This window comes from Echeneis naucrates, chromosome 2 (genome assembly GCF_900963305.1).
Source record: "Echeneis naucrates chromosome 2, fEcheNa1.1, whole genome shotgun sequence".
In the NCBI taxonomy this organism is placed as follows: domain Eukaryota; kingdom Metazoa; phylum Chordata; class Actinopteri; order Carangiformes; family Echeneidae; genus Echeneis; species Echeneis naucrates.
The window spans coordinates 8,807,151-8,831,917 of NC_042512.1; the positions used below are offsets into that span (position 1 = coordinate 8,807,151).

The 24,767-nt window shown below is 42.6% G+C and overlaps 15 non-coding genes across 15 annotated transcripts; 4 read left to right on the plus strand and 11 right to left on the minus strand.

The window, feature by feature from the left end:
* Positions 1 to 3,408: 3,408 nt before the first annotated feature.
* trnag-ccc (transfer RNA glycine (anticodon CCC)) lies at positions 3,409 to 3,479 on the minus strand. Its single transcript has one exon. It is a non-coding gene; the product is annotated as a tRNA-Gly (tRNA).
* Positions 3,480 to 3,587: 108 nt separating this feature from the next.
* trnal-caa (transfer RNA leucine (anticodon CAA)) lies at positions 3,588 to 3,698 on the plus strand. The gene is made up of 2 exons: positions 3,588 to 3,625; positions 3,653 to 3,698. It is a non-coding gene; the product is annotated as a tRNA-Leu (tRNA).
* A 1,138-nt stretch (positions 3,699 to 4,836) lies between these two features.
* Positions 4,837 to 4,909, minus strand: trnak-cuu (transfer RNA lysine (anticodon CUU)). Its single transcript has one exon. It is a non-coding gene; the product is annotated as a tRNA-Lys (tRNA).
* A 434-nt stretch (positions 4,910 to 5,343) lies between these two features.
* Positions 5,344 to 5,416, minus strand: trnaf-gaa (transfer RNA phenylalanine (anticodon GAA)). The gene has a single exon. It is a non-coding gene; the product is annotated as a tRNA-Phe (tRNA).
* Positions 5,417 to 6,523: 1,107 nt separating this feature from the next.
* On the minus strand, positions 6,524 to 6,595 carry trnap-agg (transfer RNA proline (anticodon AGG)). Its single transcript has one exon. It is a non-coding gene; the product is annotated as a tRNA-Pro (tRNA).
* A 25-nt stretch (positions 6,596 to 6,620) lies between these two features.
* Positions 6,621 to 6,692, minus strand: trnaw-cca (transfer RNA tryptophan (anticodon CCA)). The gene has a single exon. It is a non-coding gene; the product is annotated as a tRNA-Trp (tRNA).
* Positions 6,693 to 7,535: 843 nt separating this feature from the next.
* trnae-cuc (transfer RNA glutamic acid (anticodon CUC)) lies at positions 7,536 to 7,607 on the plus strand. Its single transcript has one exon. It is a non-coding gene; the product is annotated as a tRNA-Glu (tRNA).
* Positions 7,608 to 7,870: 263 nt separating this feature from the next.
* trnae-uuc (transfer RNA glutamic acid (anticodon UUC)) lies at positions 7,871 to 7,942 on the minus strand. The gene has a single exon. It is a non-coding gene; the product is annotated as a tRNA-Glu (tRNA).
* Positions 7,943 to 10,250: 2,308 nt separating this feature from the next.
* On the minus strand, positions 10,251 to 10,323 carry trnaf-gaa (transfer RNA phenylalanine (anticodon GAA)). Its single transcript has one exon. It is a non-coding gene; the product is annotated as a tRNA-Phe (tRNA).
* A 618-nt stretch (positions 10,324 to 10,941) lies between these two features.
* On the minus strand, positions 10,942 to 11,029 carry trnay-gua (transfer RNA tyrosine (anticodon GUA)). Its single transcript is given in 2 exon segments — positions 10,942 to 10,977; positions 10,993 to 11,029. It is a non-coding gene; the product is annotated as a tRNA-Tyr (tRNA).
* Positions 11,030 to 12,861: 1,832 nt separating this feature from the next.
* On the minus strand, positions 12,862 to 12,933 carry trnag-ucc (transfer RNA glycine (anticodon UCC)). The gene has a single exon. It is a non-coding gene; the product is annotated as a tRNA-Gly (tRNA).
* Positions 12,934 to 14,198: 1,265 nt separating this feature from the next.
* Positions 14,199 to 14,270, minus strand: trnaq-cug (transfer RNA glutamine (anticodon CUG)). The gene has a single exon. It is a non-coding gene; the product is annotated as a tRNA-Gln (tRNA).
* Positions 14,271 to 20,304: 6,034 nt separating this feature from the next.
* On the minus strand, positions 20,305 to 20,376 carry trnak-cuu (transfer RNA lysine (anticodon CUU)). Its single transcript has one exon. It is a non-coding gene; the product is annotated as a tRNA-Lys (tRNA).
* A 1,007-nt stretch (positions 20,377 to 21,383) lies between these two features.
* Positions 21,384 to 21,455, plus strand: trnap-agg (transfer RNA proline (anticodon AGG)). Its single transcript has one exon. It is a non-coding gene; the product is annotated as a tRNA-Pro (tRNA).
* Positions 21,456 to 22,962: 1,507 nt separating this feature from the next.
* Positions 22,963 to 23,034, plus strand: trnam-cau (transfer RNA methionine (anticodon CAU)). The gene has a single exon. It is a non-coding gene; the product is annotated as a tRNA-Met (tRNA).
* The last annotated feature ends 1,733 nt before the right edge of the window (positions 23,035 to 24,767 follow it).

The following is a 24,767-nucleotide window of genomic DNA, read 5'->3' on the forward strand; positions in this document are numbered from 1 at the left end:
AGGATTCATTATTGAATCGTTTCCTCCAGATGTTCAGCAGCTGATGGTGAAAAAAGAGGTTCCTCCTGAGTTCACCTCCAGTCCGGATCCGGAGGATTCAGAGAGTCCAGTCCTTAAACAGGAACAGGAGGAGGACCAGGTACCAGGACTGGAGGAGACCAGGAACCCTGTGAGGCCGTTTCAGGTGAAGAGTGAGGATGAAGAGATGAATGAACCGGCCAGGAGCTGTGATCCACAGAGTCCTCTTCAACCAGATCCAGATCCAGAGGAAGAGGTCTCAGACTCCTCTGATACTGAAATCAGTGAAGATGATTATCATGAAACCAGAGTGGCCCAGTCAGATGTGAAAATACATGAAGGTGATGCAAATGTTAGAAAATGTGACAGCAATGAAAAACCATTCAGCTGCCATGAGTGTGGGAAAACGTTTAAAAAAAAGTGGGATCTGAAGAGTCACAAGGTAGTCCACACAGGGGAGAGACTGTTCTGCTGTGATGTTTGTGGGAAAAGGTTTAAACTACAGAACGCCCTTAAATCACACATGGTAATCCACACAGAAGAGAAACCCTTCAGCTGTGATGTTTGTGGGAAAAGGTTTAAACGACAGAAAATCCTTAAAGAACACATGGTAGTCCACACAGGAGAGAGACCCTTCAGCTGTGATGTTTGTGGGAAAAGGTTTAAACGACAGAACGCCCTTAAATCACACATGGTAATCCACACAGAAGAGAAACCCTTCAGCTGTGATGTTTGTGGGAAAAGGTTTAAACGACAGAAAATCCTTAAAGAACACATGGTAGTCCATACAGGAGACAGACCCTTCAGCTGTGATGTTTGTCGGAAAAGGTTTAAACGACAGAAAATCCTTAAAGAACACATGGTAGTCCACACAGAAGAGAAACCCTTCAGCTGTGATATTTGTGGGAAAAGGTTTAAACTACAGAACGCCCTTAAATCACACATGTTAATCCACACAGAAGAGAAACCCTTCAGCTGTGATGTTTGTGGGAAAAGGTTTAAACGACAGAAAATCCTTAAAGAACACATGGTAGTCCACACAGGAGAGAGACCCTTCAGCTGTGATGTTTGTGGGAAAAGGTTTAAACTACAGAACACCCTTAAATCACACATGGTAGTCCACACAGAAGAGAAACCCTTCAGCTGTGATGTTTGTGGGAAAAGGTTTAAACAACAGAAAATCCTTAAAGAACACATGGTAGTCCACACAGGAGAGAGACCCTTCAGCTGTGATGTTTGTGGGAAAAGGTTTAAACGACAGAAAATCCTTAAAGCACACATGGTAGTCCACACAGAAGAGAAACTCTTCAGCTGTGATGTTTGTGGGAAAAGGTTTAAACTACAGAAAATCCTTAAAGCACACATGGTAGTCCACACAGAAGAGAAACTCTTCAGCTGTGATATTTGTGGCAAAACATTTAAACTAAGGCGAAACCTGAAATTTCACATGGAGGTCCATACAGAGGGGAAACCGTTTGGTTGTGACAAATGGTAAGAAGAGAAAGACCGAAGCAGGTGACTGCAGGATCTTTGCTGGTTGACCAAAAGTAAACTGTAACATGTTTGGTAATTTGTTTTTACTTTTGCTTTGTTGTTTTTTGTCCTCACTCATTTGTGTTTGAGTCAGTGACATATATACCAGAAAAAAAGGTTTTGTCAACGAATTTCAATAAAACGCATAAAAAATGTTGACTTTTGTTCTGCTAATTCATCTTTATAGAAACATGTGTTTTTGTTTTTTGTTTTTTTTATTTGCAATCAGAAATTATGTGACAATTTGTTGTATTATGCCTAAAATATGCTGTGATATGAAAATAATATAAACTGAAAATGGATTAAACCTGTAAGTTACTCACTTTATCAAAGTCATTTATCAGAACTAAACGGTGATCCATTGTAGTTTTGTGAAAATGAGCATTGAGCATTATTTTCTAAATCATCGCTCAAAGTGAGACCTATGCTGTCGGTCTATCAACATATTTTCTACTTATTGTGACATACTTTGCTATAAAGTTCTAACAATATTTGTCACTCTGTGATGCTGTTTTCTATGTATTCCATGAATGTTTTCAGATTTTATCTTTCATAACAGACTCTGGCTGGCAGAAATGAGATCCACAGGTCACAGTGAGGTCACAGGGATGCTCTGGTACCGAAGAGAGCTCATAAAAATATCACTTGAGCAGAAAACAGGAACCAACAGAATGTCAAAAAAAAAAAAATCTGCATCAGTGAAACATTCATTCATACGTGAGGACATCAAGTATATTGTGACACCCATGAATATGTGCTCACACTATACAGTTTAATTGTTTCAGTTTTGATGTGTTTATTGTGACAGCAGAGCCGTTTTTCAGTTAATTTTGGATATTTGAAGTCAATTCCTGGTTTTCGCAACAAGGGGGCATCACCTCTGTAGTCAGTCGGTTTGATGAGGCTGCTATTCAACTCTCACCATCAGTGCAACACATTGCCTGTTGCCTGTCTCATCATTTTTCCGTTCTTTGGAGAACAAATTTAATCTGTCTACAAACCTGAAGCCAGGGTCTGTTCCATGAACACGGCATGCTGATGTTCACACAGTTGTGCTGTCCTTTTCCTCGACTTTGGTTTCACCAGAACCATGAAATATTGTTTGAGAGTTTGTGAGGTTGGATGCTGCACGCTGACTGTTTGTGTGTCCAGGATGCTTCAAGGACATCTTTCTGGTATTCTCTCCTCCTATCCTTTGGACGCAGCTTTGAGGAGACACAAAATGTGAGACATGTGGCATTAGTGCAGTGAAGCTAGCAGCTGTATGTGGTGGTGTAGCCGAGCGGTCCAAGGTGCTGGATTCTCCAGTGGCCACCGTCACTTTGAGTCACCGAAGTGGAAAAGATCCTTCTCGACGACAGTGTTGTGTTTTGCCTACATCTGAGCTAAAGATAGAAATAAAATAATCTAAATCGGCTTTTATTTTGAAATGCTTGTGTGTTGCGACAGCTCCTGTTCTTTCTGTAGCTCAAAGCGTTAAGGAGCTCAAACACAGCAAAAGATATTAAATGATAAAAATAAAGATTTGAAGAAGGAATGAAAATAAAAGTGATGAACTGTGGATGGCAGCCTGCTGTTGATCTGACTGAACAGCGATGCAGAAACCTTTAACTTGTTGTTTCTCCGTCTTGTACAGCACACAGTGGAAATGACTTCTCATTGTTGCTTCCATGGCCTGGAAGTGGAACTTCATGAGACTGACACACTGCCTACTGCACCAACGAGGGCTGGAACCCAGAGTAAGTAAAAGAGTGAGATGGAGGAGAGCTGTCAGTGTTTCAGTATAAACATACAGCCCTGACCACTGTTGTATCCAGGCAGTGCTGACTGCTGCTTTTCATGGAGAGCAGTGGCCATTGCATTGGCCAGGAATTGAACCCCGGCCTCTCGCATGGGAGGCGAGAATTCTACCACTGAACCACCAATGCTGACTGCGCGGCCAAACCCACCTCCAATATGATGGCAATGCAAAGTAGAGTGTAGCATATCTCCACTTGTCACATGGAAGTAATTCAAATTCAATGAACAGTCTGCCTGTCAGGATGGCCGAGTGGTCTAAGACGCCAGACTCAAGGTTAACTCCTTCCTGCACTAAAGGGAGTTCTGGTCTCTGAATGGAGACGTGGGTTCGAATCCCACTCCTGACAAAGAAAGCCTTTTGCAAAATTTGTGATCCAAACTCTTCCAAAGTGGATGAAAAATCTGTATAAAATGTGAATTTGACTTTTTCACAATAAAGGAGTTAGGACTGAAAACACTAAAGCCTGTGGCTCCCTGTGGTAGGAATGGACAGCAGTTGTTGGACTAAAGATAACTCAGCTGTTACTGAATCATCTGTAGCTCAGTCAGTGGAGCATCAGAAAGGAGCAGCTGTTCTACTCCGAGTCTCTCCCAGATGTCTGAGCTCCTCAGAAACCTGTCTAACGTAGCTGAGTTAGATGCTAATCATGTCTATTGAATGTTGTTGAAGAACACATGCAAACAGAGAAAAGACAAGTGTAGAGTTCTTACCTGATCTCTGGGGAATATTTGCTACAGGTGCTGCAGGATGTGGGTCAAGGTGCTGGGTTGATGTTCCAGTATCAAGGGAGACACTGTTGATGGTGCAAAACCATACGGTGGATGTGTGGGCAGATGATGCTGTCAGCTTCAGTCTCTGGACAGAAACTGTTAGGAAACAACTTCATTCTCTGTTTGTTTTTCCACAGAGGAAGTGAAGTCACACACCACATGATGTTTCTCTTTCCTGCTCCTCATTAGTATAGTGGACAGTATCTCTGCCTGTCACACAGAAGACTTCAAACCTTCAAACTACTGATGCAACGATATGAAATTTTTCCCCGATACCATTATCAATATCTGTTAAAAATATTTTCCCTGAACAGGAATCGAACGCTGGCCGCGGCGGTGAGAGCGCTGAATCCTAGCCACTAGACCTAGCCACGTCTACCACTGGGTGCACATTATTCACATGTTCAAATTCAAATAATACAATAAATTCAATAAATCCCAGCACTTCCTTGTTGCTCAGGTCAGATGTTGTAGAAACAAACTACTTTGGGGTTTTCACAGCTGTAGGTTACACCTGTGAGAAAGCTCAAAGCTGTGTCCAAAGGTTTGGAGGAGTGAATGGCAGAAAGATGTCTTTGAAGCCATTTGGACACACAACCAGTCAGCGTGCAGCATTCAACCTCACAATATTTCATGTGGTTGTGGTTGAAAGACGAGGCAGAATATTGGAAATGTAACTTTGGGTCTAAAAAAAAAAAAAAAAAAACTGCTTATCACCCAACGTGGGGCTCGAACCCACGACCCTGAGATTAAGAGTCTCATGCTCTACCGACTGAGCTAGCCGGGCTGCTAGAAATTCAAAACATCCTCAAAAAAAAATCTCCAAAAATCATTTCAAAATAAAAGCCAGTTTAGATTATTTTATTTGTATCTTTAGCTCAGATGTAGCAAAGCGCAACAATGCTGTCGATAAGGATCTTTCCCATTTGGGTTACTTGAAGTGATGGTGGCCACTGATGCAACACTCCGTTTATAACAGTTTTACTTTTAATTAAATACTTCACTGCAAAAATGACACACATATGACATGGGAAATCTCAAAACTGTTTGGAGGAGAAAATGGAAGAAAGATGTGTTTGACAGCCTTTTGGACACACAACCAGTCAGCGTGACGCATCCAACCTCACAATATTTCATGGTGTGGTTGAAAGAGGAGGGAGAACATTGGAAATGCAGGTCAAAAAAACCTGAGCTTGAACCTCACTGAGGTACCACCTCTGATGCCGAAACCCGGGATTGAACCAGGGACCTTTAGATCTTCAGTCTAACGCTCTCCCAACTGAGCTATTTTGGCTGGCTGAGCCCACTAATGCAGGATGTTCTGTTCACCATCCACTTCTCCAAAGTCCCACAGTGAAGGCTTCAAATGCACATCTCTCACAGTTTTATCATGTTATCGTGTTATCAAGCGAAAGGACTGACTGATTCTGACAATGGGACATCACCATGGCCTAATGTATTTGTCTGACTTCGGATCAGAAGACTGAGGGTTCGAGTCCCTTCGTGGTTGGGAAATTATGTATTACAGGTTATACCATATTCAATGGCTCTGGTGAAACCAAAGTGGAGGAAAGGGGCAGTGCAACTGTCATAACATCAACATGTAGTGGCAGTAATCAGCAAGTTGATCAATGTAGAATGTAGTTTGTTATTTGCATCACTGCCTCAGCAGAGGTGGGTTTTGGGCCCAGCACTCTTCCACTGCTCCACTGCTGCTTCACACTCTGCTGAAAACCGATCCAATGAGTGCTGTCGTTCTCAGGCTGATGGTGCTGAAAGGAGCACATCATCTGCAAAATCCTCCAGATACTGACCTGGAACCCCTCCTCACCACAGCTCTCAAAATAATTTTAATAAGAGTTTGGTCTAGACCTGCTCTATATGTACTTGACGTAACTTCATTATGATGTTTTGACATGAGTTAAAAAAAGAGGCATGAGTTAAAAAAAGAGGCAAAAGAGGCAAAAAAAGAGGCACATTAGGAGTTTGCTTTTAAGTGGCCTTCAATGGCTGTTGTTTTGTCATCACATGTACACTTGTGTTCACTTTGGTAATTTGGTAGGATGACTACACAGGATAAATTGCTCCAAGCTGTGTGGATAATTGAGAGATCAGGGTGTTGCACAAGATAAGGACTTCCCATGCTTCATTATCAACGCTGGAGATGACAGGGACCGCAGGGCCTCATACATGCAAAGCATGCACTCTCCCACTGAGCTACATCCCCTGCGTGGTGCACAACGCCCGCTGTTATGTTATGAATGACAGATTTAGAGTGCTAACAATTACACCATGGAGCTGTGTGAAGTTCAAATTTGGGTGTCCCCTGCCAAACCTGCATGTTTTCATACGCAAGCTCCATAGTGTATTAGTGTATCCTGTTGACTGAAAGACAACAGATGGGCTCGTCCGGGATTTGAACCCGGGACCTCTCGCACCCTAAGTGAGAATCATACCCCTAGACCAACGAGCCATGTAGCGCAAATGAGCAGATGATCTGACCCTGACGTGAGTTGAACACGGTACCTTCTGATCTGGAGTCAGACGCGCTACCATTGCACCACAGAGTCACATGGAATGACAAAACTGTGTCCAAACATTTGGAGGATAGAATGGAAGAAAGAGCTCTGACACATCACAAAAGCACATCCAGAAGGATACTGAGATAGGACTTTCAGAAAAAAGCAGCATAGTAATTATAGTATGGTATCGGAGTAATTATGGTCCACACCAGGCCGCAGCCTCTCTGTGTGAAACTTTGGTTGTTGTTAATCATTATTTTCACACTTTAGCTGCTGGTTTGATTTTTCTCCCCTTCTCTATCTGGTGTCCCTTTTTAGACTCCATGAGTGTGACTGAGTGATTTTCCTTCCTCTACAATACAGACACAGACTGCAGAGAAACTGGCAGTACTGATGCTTAGCTGCTAAAAGTGTCTGTCTTGTAAACTGGACATTCTGCATTCAAACCCCAGCAGAGCTTCACTCTCAGTGGAGTTCCTAATCATCACTGAAACAAACTGATGAGAATCATCACTTCCTCTATCTGCCATAATTTAGTGGTTGGGGCTGTGTTTAGTATTGATGATTGACTGCTTTCCACAGGAGAAAAACTTTGGTAAGAGTCATGATGGCCACTAATTTTGGAGACATAAAACAACGGGTTCGTCCGGGACCTCTCGCACCCTAAGCGAGAATCATACCCCTACAGGATGTCCTGTGACACAGACCAGGAAAGTTGGCCTCAGATGGAACATCTTAAGTGGAGAATGGCCAACGATACATGAGGGGAGAAAGATGTGCGGCATTCTGTCCAGCTACAGCTGCGTCAGGTTAAAAACCCGCTCTGATTTGAAATGCTCGCCTTTGATGGAAGTTAAGTCCATAAAAATGGTTGTATTGTTGTCCACACACTCCCTGATGGTCTAGTGGCTAGGATTCGGCACTCTCACTGCCGCGGCCCGGGTTCGATTCCCGGTCAGGGAAAGCTTTTTTTATTGAAAAATGCAGGTGATTGAGCCCCTAACATAAAAATGTTATCATGCACCTGGGGGTTTTCCAGGTAGGAGTTTCAACGAGCTTTGAGTCTATCCCTGAACTCTGAGTATTGGATTCCAGAACAGCCACTCTGGCCGAGTGGTTAAGATGGTAAAGATGGTGGTAAAGATCCAAAGAGGATGTAGATCAGTGGTAGACGTTCATCAAAATGACAGGACATGCTAGTGGTAGGTCCATTGTTGTAAAGTAAATTCCCATACCGGGAGTCGAACCCCGGCCGCCTGGGTGAAAACCAGGATTCCTGACCGCTAGACCATATGGGACTCTGAAGGGCTCAATTTAGGCTCCAGTCTCTTCGGAGACGTAGGTTCAAATCCCACCACTGCCAGTTGCCCCAGCTGTGCGGTACGCTCGACCACTGAGCTACATCCCCTGCACGGTGTGGTAGCTTTAGCAGCTTTAGCTAACCAGATGGCTTCTGAGCTCCTGTGACAGCTAAAACACTTATCTGTCTGATGAAACCTTTGGGTTAAGGAGTTCAAACACAGCAAAACATACTGAATAATAAAAATGAAGATTTGAAGATGGAACTGAGCTATTTCAGCTGGATGCCCCTGTTAATGCTGGATGTTCTGTTCACCATCCACTTCTCCAAAGTCCCACAGTGGAGGCTTCAAATTCACATCTCTCACAGTGTTATCATGACAAGAGAAAGAATATTTGGACAGACTAAGGTGAGCAGAACACAGCTGATGAAGGGATTCTAACCCACGCGTGCAGAGCACAATGGATTAGCAGTCCATCACCTTAACCACTCGGCCACCTCGTCATGTTTGTTGTCAAAAAGATGTGGTCTGAATGTTAGACTGATCAGTGGTTCTGCCTTGAGTGGCCTTTTGCACAGGAAGGTCAGAGAGTGTGCTGTGTCTTTTTAACACACAAACAAAGAAAGGCATACTTGTGGATTCACAAGATTATATCAGGATCTGACCTTTTCCTGTTCCATCAGTAACCATCAAAGGAGAAGCTGATTCTGTGATGTCACAAAGGTTCTAATGACATCACAGAGATCAAAGGCTCCTCCCATTTTTTTTGTGCCCCAGTGGCCTAATGAATAAGGCACTGGCCTCCTAAGCCAGGGATTGTGGTTTCGAGTCCCATCTGGGGTGGTTTACAGCAGAGTGGTGCAGCACAACTGCTGTAAGGTGTCTTTTGGGGACAAATGTATTTTATATTTTGTGCGCTCCATGTATGAGTCCTTTCTATCCACAACATCTAACATTAGGAGCAAGGCACTGCTGGGATTTGAACCCAGGATCTCATTATTTACACACAGCACATTCAGGACATTAATGTGACAGTTTATTTTATGCTAAAGAAAATATTTGTCACAGTGGACTTGGCTCATCATATTTTGCTGACTAACTGGTATTGGAATTGTAAGCTCCTTATTTTGGCCTTCTCTTGTTGCCGTATCTCCAAAGAGCTAAAGTCATGCATAGAAAATTAATCTTAATGACCTGACAACAACTCTGAAAGCAGATACAACACATCCAGATAACCTTTGAATTACACTTCAACAGGTTTGATTGATATATGGACCTGAAGTCAGACGTTTAGGATTACTCTACCTAGAATAGCAGGCTGCAACATGGACAGCTGAACACAGAAGACAATGAGATGTGAACCCACACACAGGATACAGTAGATTAGCAGTCCATCACCTTAAACACTCTGCCACCTCAGCATGCAGCGACCTGGACTGTGTGTGAATAGACGGATAGTTCACTGCTCACATTAATGTATCTATCAGCAATGAAGGAGAGAGTCGTCGGCCACCTCGTCATGTTTGTTGTCAATTTGTTGTCTGAATGTTAGACTGAGCAGCGGTTCTGCCTTGAGTGGCCTTTTGTTTTGATGAACGTCTACCACTGATCTACATCCTCTTTGGACCTTTACCTAACCACAGAGGTCGGTGAGCATCTGTTTTGGGTGTTATTCTTAATCACTATCACACTGAATCAGATGGCAGAGGTTCCACTGAGATTTGAACTCAGATGACTGGATTCAAAGTCCACAGTGCTAACCATAAGATCAAAGAACACAGATGGGAAATGACCTTCTGACAGATTTAGAAACATTTGAAATGAATTGGCCAACACACATCACAGGAGTACATCCAGCAATGGGAAGGTTCAGGATCTCTGTCAGACACAAAGGGAGCAAATGTGACCAACGAAGCCACGAAACACGTCAAGAGCTCACAAAGCTTTTTAACTGTATCAATAACACAGAGAACAGTCAGACAACCAACTCTGCAGTAAGGATCTTTCCCATTTGGGTTACTTGAAGTGATGGTGGCCACTAATGCAACACTCCGTTTATAACAGTTTTACATTTAATTAAATACTTCACTGCAAAATTACATATGACATTATGGGAAATCTCAAAACTGTGTACAAATGTTTGGAGGAGAAAATTGAAGAAAGATGTGTTTGACAGCCTTTTGGACACACCAGTCAGCGTGACGCATCCAACCTCACAATTCATGGTGTGGTTGAAAGAAGAGGGGGAACATTGGAAATGTAGGTCAGAAAAACCTGAGCTTGAACCACACTCAGGTACCTCTGATGCCGAAACCCGGGATTGAACCAGGGACCTTTAGATCTTCAGTCTAACGCTCTCCCAACTGAGCTATTTCGGCTCGTTGGTCTGGGGGTATGATTCTCGCTTGGGGTCCCGGGTTCAAATCCCGGATGAGCCCTTAGTGTTAAGTTGCCAACATCAGTGCCTGGCCATCGTGACTCTTACCAAAGTTTGTCTCCTGTGAAAAGCGGTCAATCACCACATTTCCATCTGCTCAACACAGCAACAACCACTTTGTCATGAGTGAGTTTGAAGAGCTGCTGCTTTTGATATATCGCCAGTCAGCAAATAGTATTTGGCAAGGATCATGTAGATCTACATACTGTAGAGTAACATCAAGATCACAGGTTGGTAACATCACCTGTGAGCAGAAAATCCAAAAAATCCCGACCGGAACACCAGAGGAAGGTTAGTTTTTTCTCTACATTATTCACAGAAATGGTCAAAAGCCTTTGATGCTCGTTGAACTTCAATGGTAGAATTCCTGCGTGCTGCACATGTTTGATTCTCAGCTGATGGTAATGATCCTCTTAACAACATCCAAATGTTAGAAACTCAGTGCTGCCTGCAGCATAAAACACAGCTGCTCTACATGAAGAGTGATGCAACTGTGGTCACCTCCTGTCTGTTGTTAGACTCATCACTGTGCTGGATGAGGCTGATGAAAAGAAAGACCTCCTTCAAGCCAGATTTGAACCAGCGACCTAAGGATTTCAGCTGTAAGCCTCTACAGTCTTCCACTCTACCAACTGAGCTATCGAAGGGAACTGCTAGTGTGCAGCGGATTCAGTAACAGCTGAGTTTTCTTTAGTCCAACAACTGCTGTCCATTTCTACCACAGGGAGCCACAGGCTTTAGATATGACAGTATGACTTATATGACAGTAACCTGCAGAGTGATGCTGAGGTTGTGAGTTCAAGCCTCAGCTGGAGCAGCTGATAGAGCTTTTGGAAAAAAGTTGGTATCTTGTTGAAGCAAAAAAAAAAAAAAAAAAAAAGATTCTGTAATGCCACCATGACATCAAAGACTCCTCCCATTTTTTCTCATGGCCTCCACCACAGAGTACACATTCACCTCACTTTGGTCTGTCCATGTTGCAGCCTGCTGTTCTTGGTGGAATTATCATAAACGTCAGACCATCTTGAACTATCTCGAAATGTCATCATGTCTCTGTGGTGCAATCGGTCAGCGCATTCGGCTGTTAACTGAAAGGATGGTGGTTCGAGCCCACCCAGGGACGATCTTTGTTTAATTCACTGGTATTATAGTTCACACATGGAAGACCAGAGGATTTTTAAGTTGATGCTCAGTTATCTCCATCTAGTGGGCAGATGGTAGAAGTTGATTCCTGAAAAGAGGAAGTGACTTTTCCTCAGATCAAACTGTTGAAGGAGAACGAGCAGCTTCTTCCTCACTGACTCACTCAACCTCTGTCTCCTGGGTTTGGATTTAGGTCTGGGTCTGGGTCTGGGTCTAAGACCAGGTGGGCCTGCTCAGAGTCTCTGTGTTGGATGTGAGCTGCTGAAATCTCTGAACACCATGACACAGATAATATCAGTCTGGAATGAATGTTTCACTGATGCAGATTTTTACAGAACAACATCAACAACTAATAACTCCACAATGAGACTGTGTGACATCACTGGAGATCAAAGGCAGTTCCCGCCTTTCATTGATCTCCCACATGACACAGATGCATACACACTCTCTCACGTTCCCTTCAAATGGATGAGCGCAGACACATAGAAATCACTCTGGACTGATGATGTCACAATACTCACAGAATGAAACTCCTCCTTTGAAGTTGCTTTGAAGAATTTCCAAAATCACATGTGATTCAGATGTAAACACAAAGGCTGCCCCACTGTCACCATTCAGAACAGCTGAGAGGCTTATTGATACAAATACATGCTAAGCCAGCAGCCGATGCTGGCGTGCTGAATTTTCCAAAAAGTTTAAGCTGCTATTTGTTCTGTTTACTTTTATAATAAGCCTTAGAAGCATCCAAGCAGTCTGGTTAGCTCAGCTGGTTAGAGCGTGGTGCTAATAACGCCAAGGTGCAGAGTCCTTGAAGTAGTTTAGGAGTTTGTAACAGAATCCTTTTCACTGACAACACCACAGTCACAAGTTGAACCCATGTAGCAGCCACCTGGGTGAAAACAGCAGCTGGTGTTTGCTGATGATGACTCAGGGCGTTTCTTTAAATGCTAAGGTTAAGGTAACAATTGTGACTTTCAAACTAATTCAGATGTTCTTAACCCCCACACCCTAAAAACTGATAAAACTTGTGATTGTGATTGACTTGTCTTATCCACTGGAATTATAGTGGACATGTGGAACACCAAGATTTGTTCTGGAGAAGGTGTATGACCGGGTTCACAGGGATGTTCTGGAGTATGGAGCCATCCCATCACTATATGACAATAAGCTTCCCTTTCCCCGAGACAACTACAGGGTGTAACAGATGTACAGCTGTGGTGAGGACGGGTTACAGGTCTGTAGCTGGAGGACTTTGGCACCATCGGCCTGATTTTGGGATCTCAGGAAGGAAAACAAACGTAAAACATAAAGTTAAATTGTAGACACACAGGTAAACTGCAATGGCCGGGAATCGAACCCAGGTCAACTGCTTGGAAGGCAGCTATGCTCACCACTATACCACCATTGCATGGAAATGGCCAAAATCACAGCCCTTTTGTATGACTCAGAGTTTATTGAACCTCCTACCTGGAACACCCTGCAGGTGCATGATAACATGTTTATGTCATGGGGTCAGTAAAGAAAGGCATTTTCCCTGACTGGGAATTGAACTCAGGCTGCACAACCATTTTTATGGACTGAATTTCCATCAAAGGCTCACATACTGAATTAGAACGCTGTCAGTGGAAAGAATAGTTTAGCTCTGACTTTTGATTGCACATCCGGTGCCAGTAGATGCATCTGTGAGGGTCCCGACTGAGACCTAAGGTGCATGATAAGTTTAATCAATGACCTGTATTCAAAGCCATTTTCCCCGTCACCCACATGTATACTCAGGTAAAGTATGATATAATTACTCACCCTGGCTTCAGTGAGAATGTGGTCAAACTTCATTGCTACAGCCATGCGCCCCCTCTTTGCAGGGAGGATTCTGGGGGTCAAGGGTGTATCTGTTGTCCATTGCAACACAGACAGATACAGACAAAAAAAATAAACAAAATGATCCAGAGAAACAGTTGGACAAATAAGTGGACGAACAAACATGTTTGTTAAAAATGTTCTATGTTTATGACGCCACCGTAAACATTACTGTCTTAGTGAATGATAAATGTGGTGGGAAACATGTTGAATGAACATGTTGAACTCAACGCATCTCATAAACGCGGTGTGTAACATTTTGAATGCCATTAAAGTCTTGCTGCTAATGGCTCGTTGGTCTAGGATGATTCTTGCTGAGGGTGCGAGAGGTCACAATCACAAGTCCCTGACTGCCCTGGTTCTTACTGAGGTCTGTCTTCTGTAAAAAGAGGTCAATCACCACGTCTTTCTGCTAAACACAGCACCAACCACTAAAATACAGTTTCTTTTCTCCAGATGCTGCAGGTAAAGTTTTTAATTCAGGAATTGATGTTTTTCCTCAGTTTGTTTAATTGATGTGCAGGAACTCCACTGAGAGCGAAGCACTGGTGGGGTTTGAATGCAGGATGTCCTGTGACACAGACCAGGAAAGTTGACCAAAGATAGAACATCTTAAGTGCAGAATGGCCAACGATACATGAGGGGAGAAAGAAAGCTCAGTTTTTTAGCTTTCAGCTAAACAATTAACCGAAAAATTTGCTGAAAATTAGCCCATCAAAGTGAGTCCACAATACACAATGACTGCCTGATTAGATCGCATGGAGGCTCAAAATTTGCACTTCCTCACCCATGTAGAGCGTTTCACTGGTAAGCTTCAGGTTCCACCGAGATTTGAACTCGGATCGCTGGATTCAGAGTCCAGAGGGCTAACCATTACACCATGGAACCTTGCCGGCATGTGCTTAAGCAGATGTGAATGGAATTTTAGTCCTTTAAACGCGTGGGCAGTCAAAGGTCGACCAAAATACCTTTGTCCCAAAACAGCTGTAGGTCACAATGATCAATATTAAAAGAAATAAACACTTGAAATATGTCACTGTGTGTAATGATGTCATAAAATATATTATTTTTACTTTCTGAATGGAATAAAATGAAATAAATCAAATTATATTATTTCAGTGTAATCACATGCACCTGAAATGTCTTTCTTTAGTCTGTCGTTTTTCCTGAACCACAGAGGCTCTGAGCTGCTGCAGCAGGTGAAAAGAGAAACTGTTTCATGAAGCCTCCTCTCTGCTCAGGGGTGGATCACTGTTTTGGGTGTATCCAGGCAGAGCTGACTGCTGCTTTTCATGGAGAGCAGCAGAGTTTTACATTCCAGAAAATTGAACCCAGGCCTCCCGCCTGGCAGGTGAGAATTCTACAGATGAAGCACCAATGATGACTGACCACCACTACACTATCAAAAGACTTGAACACTTGTTGACGCTTTGTTTCCTCAGACATGCTTTTAGAAACATGACAGCTAACCCTAAGCTGATCACAGAGAGTCTCTTGAACGGCTCTTTAATGTGAACGATGGGAACCAAGTCACACTTTCAGGCCCCCCTCCTTTTTTTTATTAGTGCCTCAGGTCACTGTGCCATCAAATAAAATTTTGAAAAGGATAACAAAAATAAGACACAAAAGGTGAACTGTGATGGCAGAAATCATGGTGTGAACACACAGAACAGTCTGTCTTTTCTGGACATGTTTGGTGTGTAGCACAACACAACTACACAGCTCAGCTATTTGTTGACTGACAAAAACAACAGCAAGCTCTAACTCAGACAGCTACAATTATTCCTTTCTACATAAATGCTTTTCTTTGGGGTTGTCCTGCTCAGAAATTCAGTAAAAAATGATGATGATTTGCAATTTTAAATAGATTTCTTCAGATCAGCTACAACAACACAACCCTAATCCCTAATCACTGCAGTTAGCTGTCCTCTCATCATATGTTAACGGTCCTCATGAATTTAAGAGGATCGTTGTCTGTTCCTGATGGACTAAATGTGTTCTTCATTACAAACCATTACCAAGACCATTGAAACCGCCCAAACTAAGTAGGCAGGCAGCTGTGGGAGTGGTTTCATTCAGGTAGAAGATAAATTCAGGTAAAAGCCTGAAAGGGAGTCCATTGGACACGACTGGGAAGTTAATGCAAAGACTCTTGAGGAGAAGATCCTAAGTGAGGTAAAAATTAAAGCTTAATGTGACTTAATCAATTCAATTGCTCTCTTTTTCCACTTTCAGTGTGAATTGACAAAAACAACAGTAATTCTTGGAGCCATGTTTTCTTCAGATCTAACTCGGATCACTCCAATCAGAGACACTCATGAAGTCTTTGTGCATAAGTGCTTCTCTTTGGGGTTGTCCTGGATGGAAATTGGACAAAAAAGATGAGGAATGCAATTCCTTCTTTTATTCAATCACCAGGACAACAAGTTTTATCAATTAATCAATTGAGGGCAAAGAAAGTAGTTTGAAAGCCACAAATGTTACCGTAACTTGAGCACTGACTTGACTGTTGAATTCAGTAAGTGTTACTTGTTGGAGCAGTGCTGACTGACAAAGACAACAACTTCTTCTTAGAATGCAACAATGATCATTTCAAATAAAAAGACGGAAGATTTCCTTTTGTACATGTGCTTCTCTTTGGGGTTGTCCTGGATGGAATTTGGACAAAAATTAATACATTTCGTCAGATCAGCTGAATTAATGCATTTGTCACCAACGTTTCCCCAACTGGAGCACAGACTTCTGTTCTGAGAGCAGTAAGTGCTATTAGTTGGGGTAATGTTGGTGATTTCAGAAGTCAATCACAAGTCAGCAAGTTTTATCAATGATATGGAGGGTGGAGGGTTAAGAAAGTAGTTAGAAAGTCACAAATGTTACCTTAAAGGGCGTATTGCAGGTTAATGACCACATTGAATCAATGTTTAAAAAAATAATATCGGAAATGTTTTGATAAAGTGTCTCATACTGATAATATCTGTATATTTGCTGCACACAAACAGGACTGATGGTCTTTTGTCCCTCAGCTGAAAGGTGAACAAGGTAAAATGTCCACAGCAGAAGTCCTGCGGGGTTTTGTCACCGACAGACTCGCCGCCACCTCCCAGGAGATCTTAGCGGCCGTGGACAGAATGGTAGCCGGATATGAGGAGGAGGCTTCGGGCTTCAGGCAGGAGATCGACCGGCAGAGGAGCCAGCTGGAGCTGCTGCAGCCCCGAGTCCTGATCCACAAAACGGGTCGGTTGTTTTTATGAGTGAGAAAGGCTGAGGACTGTATTTGGCAGATGTAGAATGAAGCAGCTGGAGGAATAACTGTGTTCATATTGTAGCTAATAAAGAGGATTCATTATTGAATCGTTTCCTCCAGATGTTCAGCAGCTGATGGTGAAAAAAGAGGTTCCTGCTGAGTTCACCTCCAGTCCGGATCCGGAGGATTCAGAGAGTCCAGTCCTTAAACAGGAACAGGAGGAGGACCAGGTACCAGGACTGGAGGAGACCAGGAACCCTGTGAGGCCGTTTCAGGTGAAGAGTGAGGATGAAGAGATGAATGAACCGGCCAGGAGCTGTGATCCACAGAGTCCTCTTCAACCAGATCCAGATCCAGAGGAAGAGGTCTCAGACTCCTCTGATACTGAAATCAGTGAGAATGATTCTAATGAAACCAGAGTGGCCCAGTTAGATGTGAAAATAGATGAAGATGATGTAAATGTTACACGTGACAACAATGAGAAACCCATCAGCTGCCCTGAGCGTGGGAAAAAAACGTTTTTTCTTAAGACTCATATGAAGACCCACACAGGGGAGAAACATCACCGTTGTGATGTTTGCGGGAAAAGTTTTTTGTGGAAGGGCAATCTTAATCATTAATTCTTTCACATGCAAGTTCACGCAGAAGAGAGGCCGTTTGGCTGCTCATTTTGTGGCAAAAGATTTAAGCGACAATATGATCTTAAATCACACACGGTAGTCCACACAGGAGAGAAACCCTTCAGCTGTGATGTTTGTGGGAAAAGATTTAACCGAAAGGGAATCTTTAACATGCACATGAGGGTCCATACAGGAGAGAAACCATTCAGCTGTGATGTTTGTGGGAAAATTTTTGAACTAAAGGCAGGCCTTAAAAAACACATGACGGTCCATAAAGAGGAGAAATCTTTCAGCTGTGATGTTTGTGGGAAAACGGTTAATTTCATGGAAAACCTTAAAAAACACATGGTAGTCCACACAGAAGAGAGACCCTTCAGCTGTGATGTTTGTGGGAAAACATTTAAACTAAGGCGAACCCTGAAATCACACATGGCAGTCCACGCAGAAGAGAGACCCTTCAGCTGTGATGTTTGTGGGAAAAATTTTAAACTAAAGGGAATACTTACAATACACATGAAGGTCCATACAGAAGAGAAACCCTTCAGCTGTGATGTTTGTGGGAAAACATTTAAAGAAAAGGGAATACTTAAAATACACATGAAGGTCCATACAGAGGAGAAACCCTTCAGCTGTGATGTTTGTGGGAAAACATTTAAACTAAGGCGAACCCTGAAATCACACATGGCAGTCCACGCAGAAGAGAGACCCTTCAGCTGTGATGTTTGTGGGAAAAGATTTAAACTAAAGAAACACATTAAACCACATATGAAGGTCCATACAGAAGAGAAACACTTCAGCTGTGATGTTTTTGGGAAAAGATTTAAATGAAAGAAAAGCCTTAAATTACACATGGAGGTCCATACAGAAGGGAAACCGTTTGGTTGTGACAACTGTCAAGAAAAAGACAGGATCTTTGCTGGTTGACCAAACGTAAACTGTAACTTGATTGGTCTTTGTTTTTTTTTTTTGCTTTGCTTTGTTTTGTTTTTTTTTTGTCCTCGCTCATTTGTGTTTGGGTCAGTGACATATATACCAGAAAAAGTTTTCTTTTTTTATATTTTGGTGTAAAATGAATATTTTCTAAATCATCACTCACTGTGAGACCTATGTCGTCGGTCTTACAACATATTTTCTACGTATTGTGATAGTCTTTGCAATAAAATTCTAAAAATATTTGTGACTTTTGCTGATAATATTTTCTATGTATCCTGTGAAAGTTTTCAGATTCTACCATTCATAAAGGTATGTTATTTTCACATGTAGCAGACTCTGGCTGGCAGAAATGAGATCCACAGGTCACAGTAAGGTCACGGGGATGCTCTTTCACTTCACTTCAACAGAAAACAGGAACTCCCTCAAAAAAATGAGGGACTTGTTTTTCATTTTTTCTTTATTTGACTGTATCTTTTATTTTCTCGCCGATGAGACAGGCAGGAAGTCGGGCTTTCAAAATGCAAGAGAATCCAGTTTTCAAAATAAAACTGCTGGCAGCGAGCGCGACGAATATGATTAGTCAGATCCAGAGAGAGTTCATTTCTATCACTATTGATAGAAATGAACACAGCTATTGAACTAAAATGAGCTAAAAATGCACTTGCTCTCCCCGTCGGGGAATCGAACCCCAGTCTTCCACGTGAGAAGTGGAGATACTGTCCACTATACTAACTAAGAGCAAGAACGAGGAACATTATGTGGTGTGTGACTTTTGTGAAACCGCCATATGAAACCCCATAGACTTCAATACACTCTGACTTCATTTACAACAATAACACAAGACAACAACAAGACAACAACAAGTTACAGTAATCAGTCCAGGGACATTTCTGTGTGTCTTTGTGCGCATGCGCTCATCCATTTGAAGCGAACGTGAGAGTGACGTATGCATCTGTGTCAATGAAAGACAGGAAATGCCTTTGATCTCCAGTCACACAGTCTCGTTGTGGAGTTATTAGTTGTTGATGTTGTTTTGAAAAATCTGCATCAGTGAAACATTCATTCATACACGAGGACATCACGTATATTGTTGGAATAGAAAATCTTATTTTTTCTGTGTGTGCTCCTGAGAAAGAGGCTCAAATCCAAACCCAGGAGACAGAAGTTGAGTAAGTCAGTAAGGAAGAAGCTGCTCGTTCTCCTTCAACAGTTTGATCTGAGGAAAAGTCACTTCCTCAGATCATATGTACGGTAAAAAATTGCTGAATGTGACTTCTATTCTCTTTGCTCTTTTTCCCCTTTCAGTGTTAATTTACAAAAACAACATTAATTCTTGGAGCCATGTTTTCTTCAGATCTAACTCGGATCACTCCAATCAGAGACACTGATGGATTCTTGTGCATAAGTACTTCTCTCTCTTTGTGAGATCAGCTAAATTCATGAGTTCCACTTCTGTTGTTGCTTCTGTCGGCAGAACTCAAAGGTATCTGGCATGACTACGTTTGTGTTTTGAGCTTCATTAACACTCTATGGTGGAGGTCATGACTAAAAAGTGGGAGGAGTCTTTGATCTCTTTGATGTCATTAGAACCTTTGTGACATCACAGAATCAGCATCTCCTTTGATGGTTACTGATGGAACAGGAAAAGGTCAGATCATTCAGGACATTAATGTGACAGTTCATTATATGCTAAAGAAACCTTGTTCAGACTCATGATGGTCAGCCACGTATGTTGGGGGTTTTTTCAGATCCAAAATACATCCCTGTACATCAGAGTGGTGCTGTGGTTTAGTTGGTCAAAGCGCCTGTCTAGTAAACAGGAGATCCTGGGTTCAGTGTCTCATTGATAAAGTTTAAGGTTGTTGAGTTAAATTCATATAAGTTTCATTAAAAGGACACAGCACTCTCTCTGACCAGTCACTTAACTGCACAGTCTTCATGTCTCCCAGCAGCTCCTTGTTGCTAAAGTCAGATGTTGTAGAAAAAAAGTACTTCTGGGTTTTCATCAGCTGTAGGTTACAATGATCAACATTATAGATATGACAGACAGAGTTCTCGATGTTTTCCTGTTAACCAGTGCTGCTGAAAATCTCATGTAGTGTGTATAAACAGGTCAGATCATTCAGGACGGAGGATGGTTTCGATCCATCGACCTCTGGGTTAAGGGCCCAGCATGCTTCCGCTGCACCACTCCGCTCGCTACGTTCAGTTTGCAATGTCCTCTGGAGTTTTGTGTAATTTTTAACCACCACATCCACTTTCTGTCAAAGCGGCTGTGGTGGTTAAAAAGTACTGAGATTTCCACCTGCAGTGTATCAAATGACCACGAGGGGGCAGCTTGGAAAATGAAGTCAGATCTTATTGACGAGCATCTGACTAATCTGAGGCTTCATTTAGAGAACATGTGCTGACAGGTGGGGAGTTAGCTCAAATGGTTGAGCGCTTGCTTAGCATGTGAGAGGTAGTGGGAGCGATGCCCACATTCTCCACAAGACTTTAGCTCTTTGTTGGAGACACAGCAACAAGTGAACTAAACACAGCAGGTCTCTGGGTGGGCTTTGGAGCCTTTTGGTAAACAGAAGCAGGACTGTTGTTGTGTTTGGAGCTTTGACTGTTTCCTGAACACATCATAAACTTAAGCAGCTGCTCTCCTGCTCACATGTTCTTCACACCATCACAATATATCGATGGTGGGTTGTTTATTTTTATCATTATGCTGCGTTTCAACTCCTTGACGCTTTGAGCTGCAGAAAAAACAAGAGCAGTCGCACCATACAAGCATTTCAAAATAAAAGCCAATTTAGATTATTTTATTTGTATCTTTAGTTCAGATGTAGCAAAGCGCAACAATGCTTTCAATAAGGATCTGGATTTGGGTTACTTGAAGTGATGGTGGCCACTAATGCTACTCCGTAGCAGCACCACTCTGATGTACAGGGATGTATTTTGGATCTGAAAATACCCCCAACACACGTGGCTGACCATCATGAGTCTTACCAAAGTTTCTTTAGCATATAATAAACTGTCACATTAACTGTCACATGAATGTGCTGTGTGTAAATAATGAAAAAAAAAAACGCCACAAATGTTCCATCAGTAACCATCAAAGGAGATGCTGATTCTGTGATGTCACAAAGGTTCTAATGACGTCAAAGGGATGAAAGACTCCTCCCACTTTTTTGTCATGATCTCCACAGTCCACATGGCTTGTTGGTCTAGGGGTATGATTCTCGCTTAGGGTGCGAGAGGTCCCGGGTTCAAATCCCGGACGAGCCCATCTGTTGCCTTTCAGTCAATAAGGGTGCTAACTGTTACACTGTGGAGCTGTGTGAGGTTTGCTGTCTGGTTGTTAGTTGCAGTATCTTGGCAACTGAAGCAAGAGCAATGGTAGTTTTGTGGCTCATGCTGTGCTGAGGAGAAGGGATATTGGTGATTGACTGCTTTTCACAGGAGACACACTTTGGTAGGAGTCATGATGGTCAGCCACTTACTTTGCAATATTTTCAGATCCTCTGTACATCTTGGTACTTCTTTGTACTACTTTTGTGGTGCTGACATAACATGATGTTCTATCTGTCACCATCTTTACTGGTCCATGATTATGATGCATATAATGATCTTCATTTGCACGTGCACAGCGTGATTATATATATTTTTATCTTGGCAGGTGACCAGTTGTCTGCTAGTTCACGATGTCCTTAAAGGCAGATATTTAGGATAATTCTAGCAGGAATAGCAGGCTGCAACAGGAAAAGTTCCAGTCAGACCTCTCGCACCCGAAGCGAGAATCATACCCCTAGACCAACGAGCCATTGACAGCAGGACATTTATGGCATGTAAAATGTAGTCAAACGTTTTCTGAGCATTGATCATACACTACAACATTTAGTATCCTTCCTAACCTATTCTCGCTTCTTGGAGATATTAAATATCTGTCCCAGTGGCCTAATGGAACTAACTGCTTATAAATGTCTCACTGGATCAAAAGCTTTGAGCTACGATAGGCTATGTAATTATTTAAGATTGAACATCTTACATTACTGACATCTGACATTACTGTTTGATAAATTTGGTGACAACTGCACTTTGGGTCCATTTGGAGAACATGGGGGGCTGAGTGACTTCATCACCAGAAATTAAAATGTCTGGTGATCAAACCGTAGCAGCACAAATAAGAATTTTTACAGCGCAAACAAACGGTACCATTTCGCGTCCATTCGGAGTGGATGCTCACCATTTTGCATGCAATGGTGGTATAGTGGTGAGCATAGCTGCCTTCCAAGCAGTTGACCTGGGTTCCCGGCCATTGCAGTTTAACTGTGTGTCTACAATTTAGCTTGAGATCCTGTAGATCTCATGCCAATGGTGCCCAACTGGTCTACAGACCAGGAGGAGGATGAAACCGTTCTATCTATTCGGCTACAGTCGGTCTGTTACAGTAGATACACTCACACACATTAACATATTCTAAGAACAAGTCATGGACAGTGGTTGGCCTGTCCATGACCCTGGTTACTGGCCAGTTATATTCAGTTAACGCCAAGTTGGTGGGTTCAAGCCCCATACTGGCCACATGCAACCTCTCAAAACTTGATTTCTTCTCTCTCTCCTCTCTGTCTGTATGAAACCCCATAGACTTCAACACACTCTGACTTCATTTTCCAACCAGTGGAGCCGCCCCCTGGTGGTTATTAGATAGACTGCAGGTGGAAGAGAGAGAAAGTGGATGTGGTGGTTAGAAATTACACAAAACTCCAGAGGACACTGCAAACTGAACGCAGCGAGCAGAGTGGCGCAGCGGAAGCGTGCTGGGCCCATAACCCAGAGGTCGATGGATCGAAACCATCCTCTGCTATTTATACACACTACATGAGATTTTCAGCAGCACTGATTAACAGGAAAACATTGAGAACTCTGTCTGTCATATTTATAATGTTCATCGTTGTAACCTACAGCTGATGAAAACCCCGAAAACCCCAGACGAGCCCTTGGTATTATGTCACTAACATCAGTTCCTGACCATCATGACTCTTCCCAAAGTTTGTCTCCTATGAAAAGCGGTCAATCACCAAATTTCCATCTGCGCAACACAGCAGCAACCACTTTGCTTTGTCCAGAAACTGCAAGCAAAAGCTGTAATACAGGAAGTGATGTGCAGGAACTCCACTGAGAGTGAAGCACTGCCGGGGTTTGGATGCAACATGTCCGGTTTATAAGACAGACACTTTAAGCAGCTCAGCATCAGTACTGCCAGTTTCTCTGCAGTTTCATCTGGAGAGTTGGACCTGGTAGACCTCCAAACCTACCTGGGTCTGAAAATAGACAACAAAACAAGCCTGAGATGCTGCAAATGTGATGCCTATGTTTGTACGGCCCACTCTGACCTGAGTGTCAATGCCACGTGCATGAATTCACATACACACAAACACACACACCTTTTTGTATTGTTTTAAAGTCAGCTCTGCCTGGATACAACAGTGGTCAGGGCTGTATGATGTATGTTTATACTGAAACACTGACAGCTCTCCTCCATCTCCCTCTTTTACTTACTCTGGGTTCCAGGCCTCGTTGGTGCAGCAGGCTCATGAGCACGTCAGTCTCATAATCTGAAGGGTTACCGCCAGTAAAGGGACTAATGTTCATTGTATGCTGAAGATACCTCATCCTAAGTATCCCACAAAGTCATGACTCCTGCCAAATCATGAAATTTTCTCCTCCAAACCTTTGGACACAGCTTTGAGCTTTCTCACAGGTGTCATTATTTCAGTGAAGATGTATGTATGGATGTATTCCCCCTGAATCCTGCTGTTCACAGCTTCCACCAAATGGAGCCAAATAAGACACAAAACTTATTGTGATGTGAGTCTGAAGAGCTGCTGCCTTTGATACATCACCTGATGATGTCACCTGATGATGTCACAGTACTCACAGAATGAAACTCCTCCTTTGAAGCTGCTTTGAAGAATTTCCAAAATCACATGTGATTCAGATGTAAACACAAAGGCTGCATCCATTGTCACCATTTAGAACGGCTGAGAAGATTATTGATCATTCATTGACTGATTATTAATGATCAGCTCAGAAGCAAACAGTGTATCTGTTTGTATCTGTATCTTTAGCTCAGATGTAGGCAAAGCACAAAACTGTCGTCAAGAAGGATCTTTTCCACTTCGGTGACAAACTCTCAAACAATATTTCATGGTTCTGGTGAAACCAAAGTCGAGGAAAAGGACCGCACAACTGTGCGAACATCAGCATGTCGTGTTCATGTAACAGACCCTGGCTTCAGGTTTGTAGACAGATTAAATTTGTTCTCCAAAGAACAGAAAAATGATGAGATAGGCAACAGGCAATGTGTTGCACTGATGGTGAGAGTTGAACTGAACAGTCAGCTGCTCCTGACTCAGTGATGCTGTTGGATGCTTATAGGGCCGCCGTTCTTAAAGTGTGGGCTCCACCCCACTGGTGGGGAACAGAGACATGACAGGTGGGGCTTTGTTAATGCCTTTCTTTATGAACAACAAAGATCATAAATTCAAAACAAAACACCCCCACACACAAAAAGTCATCAGTAACACTTAAGACAGA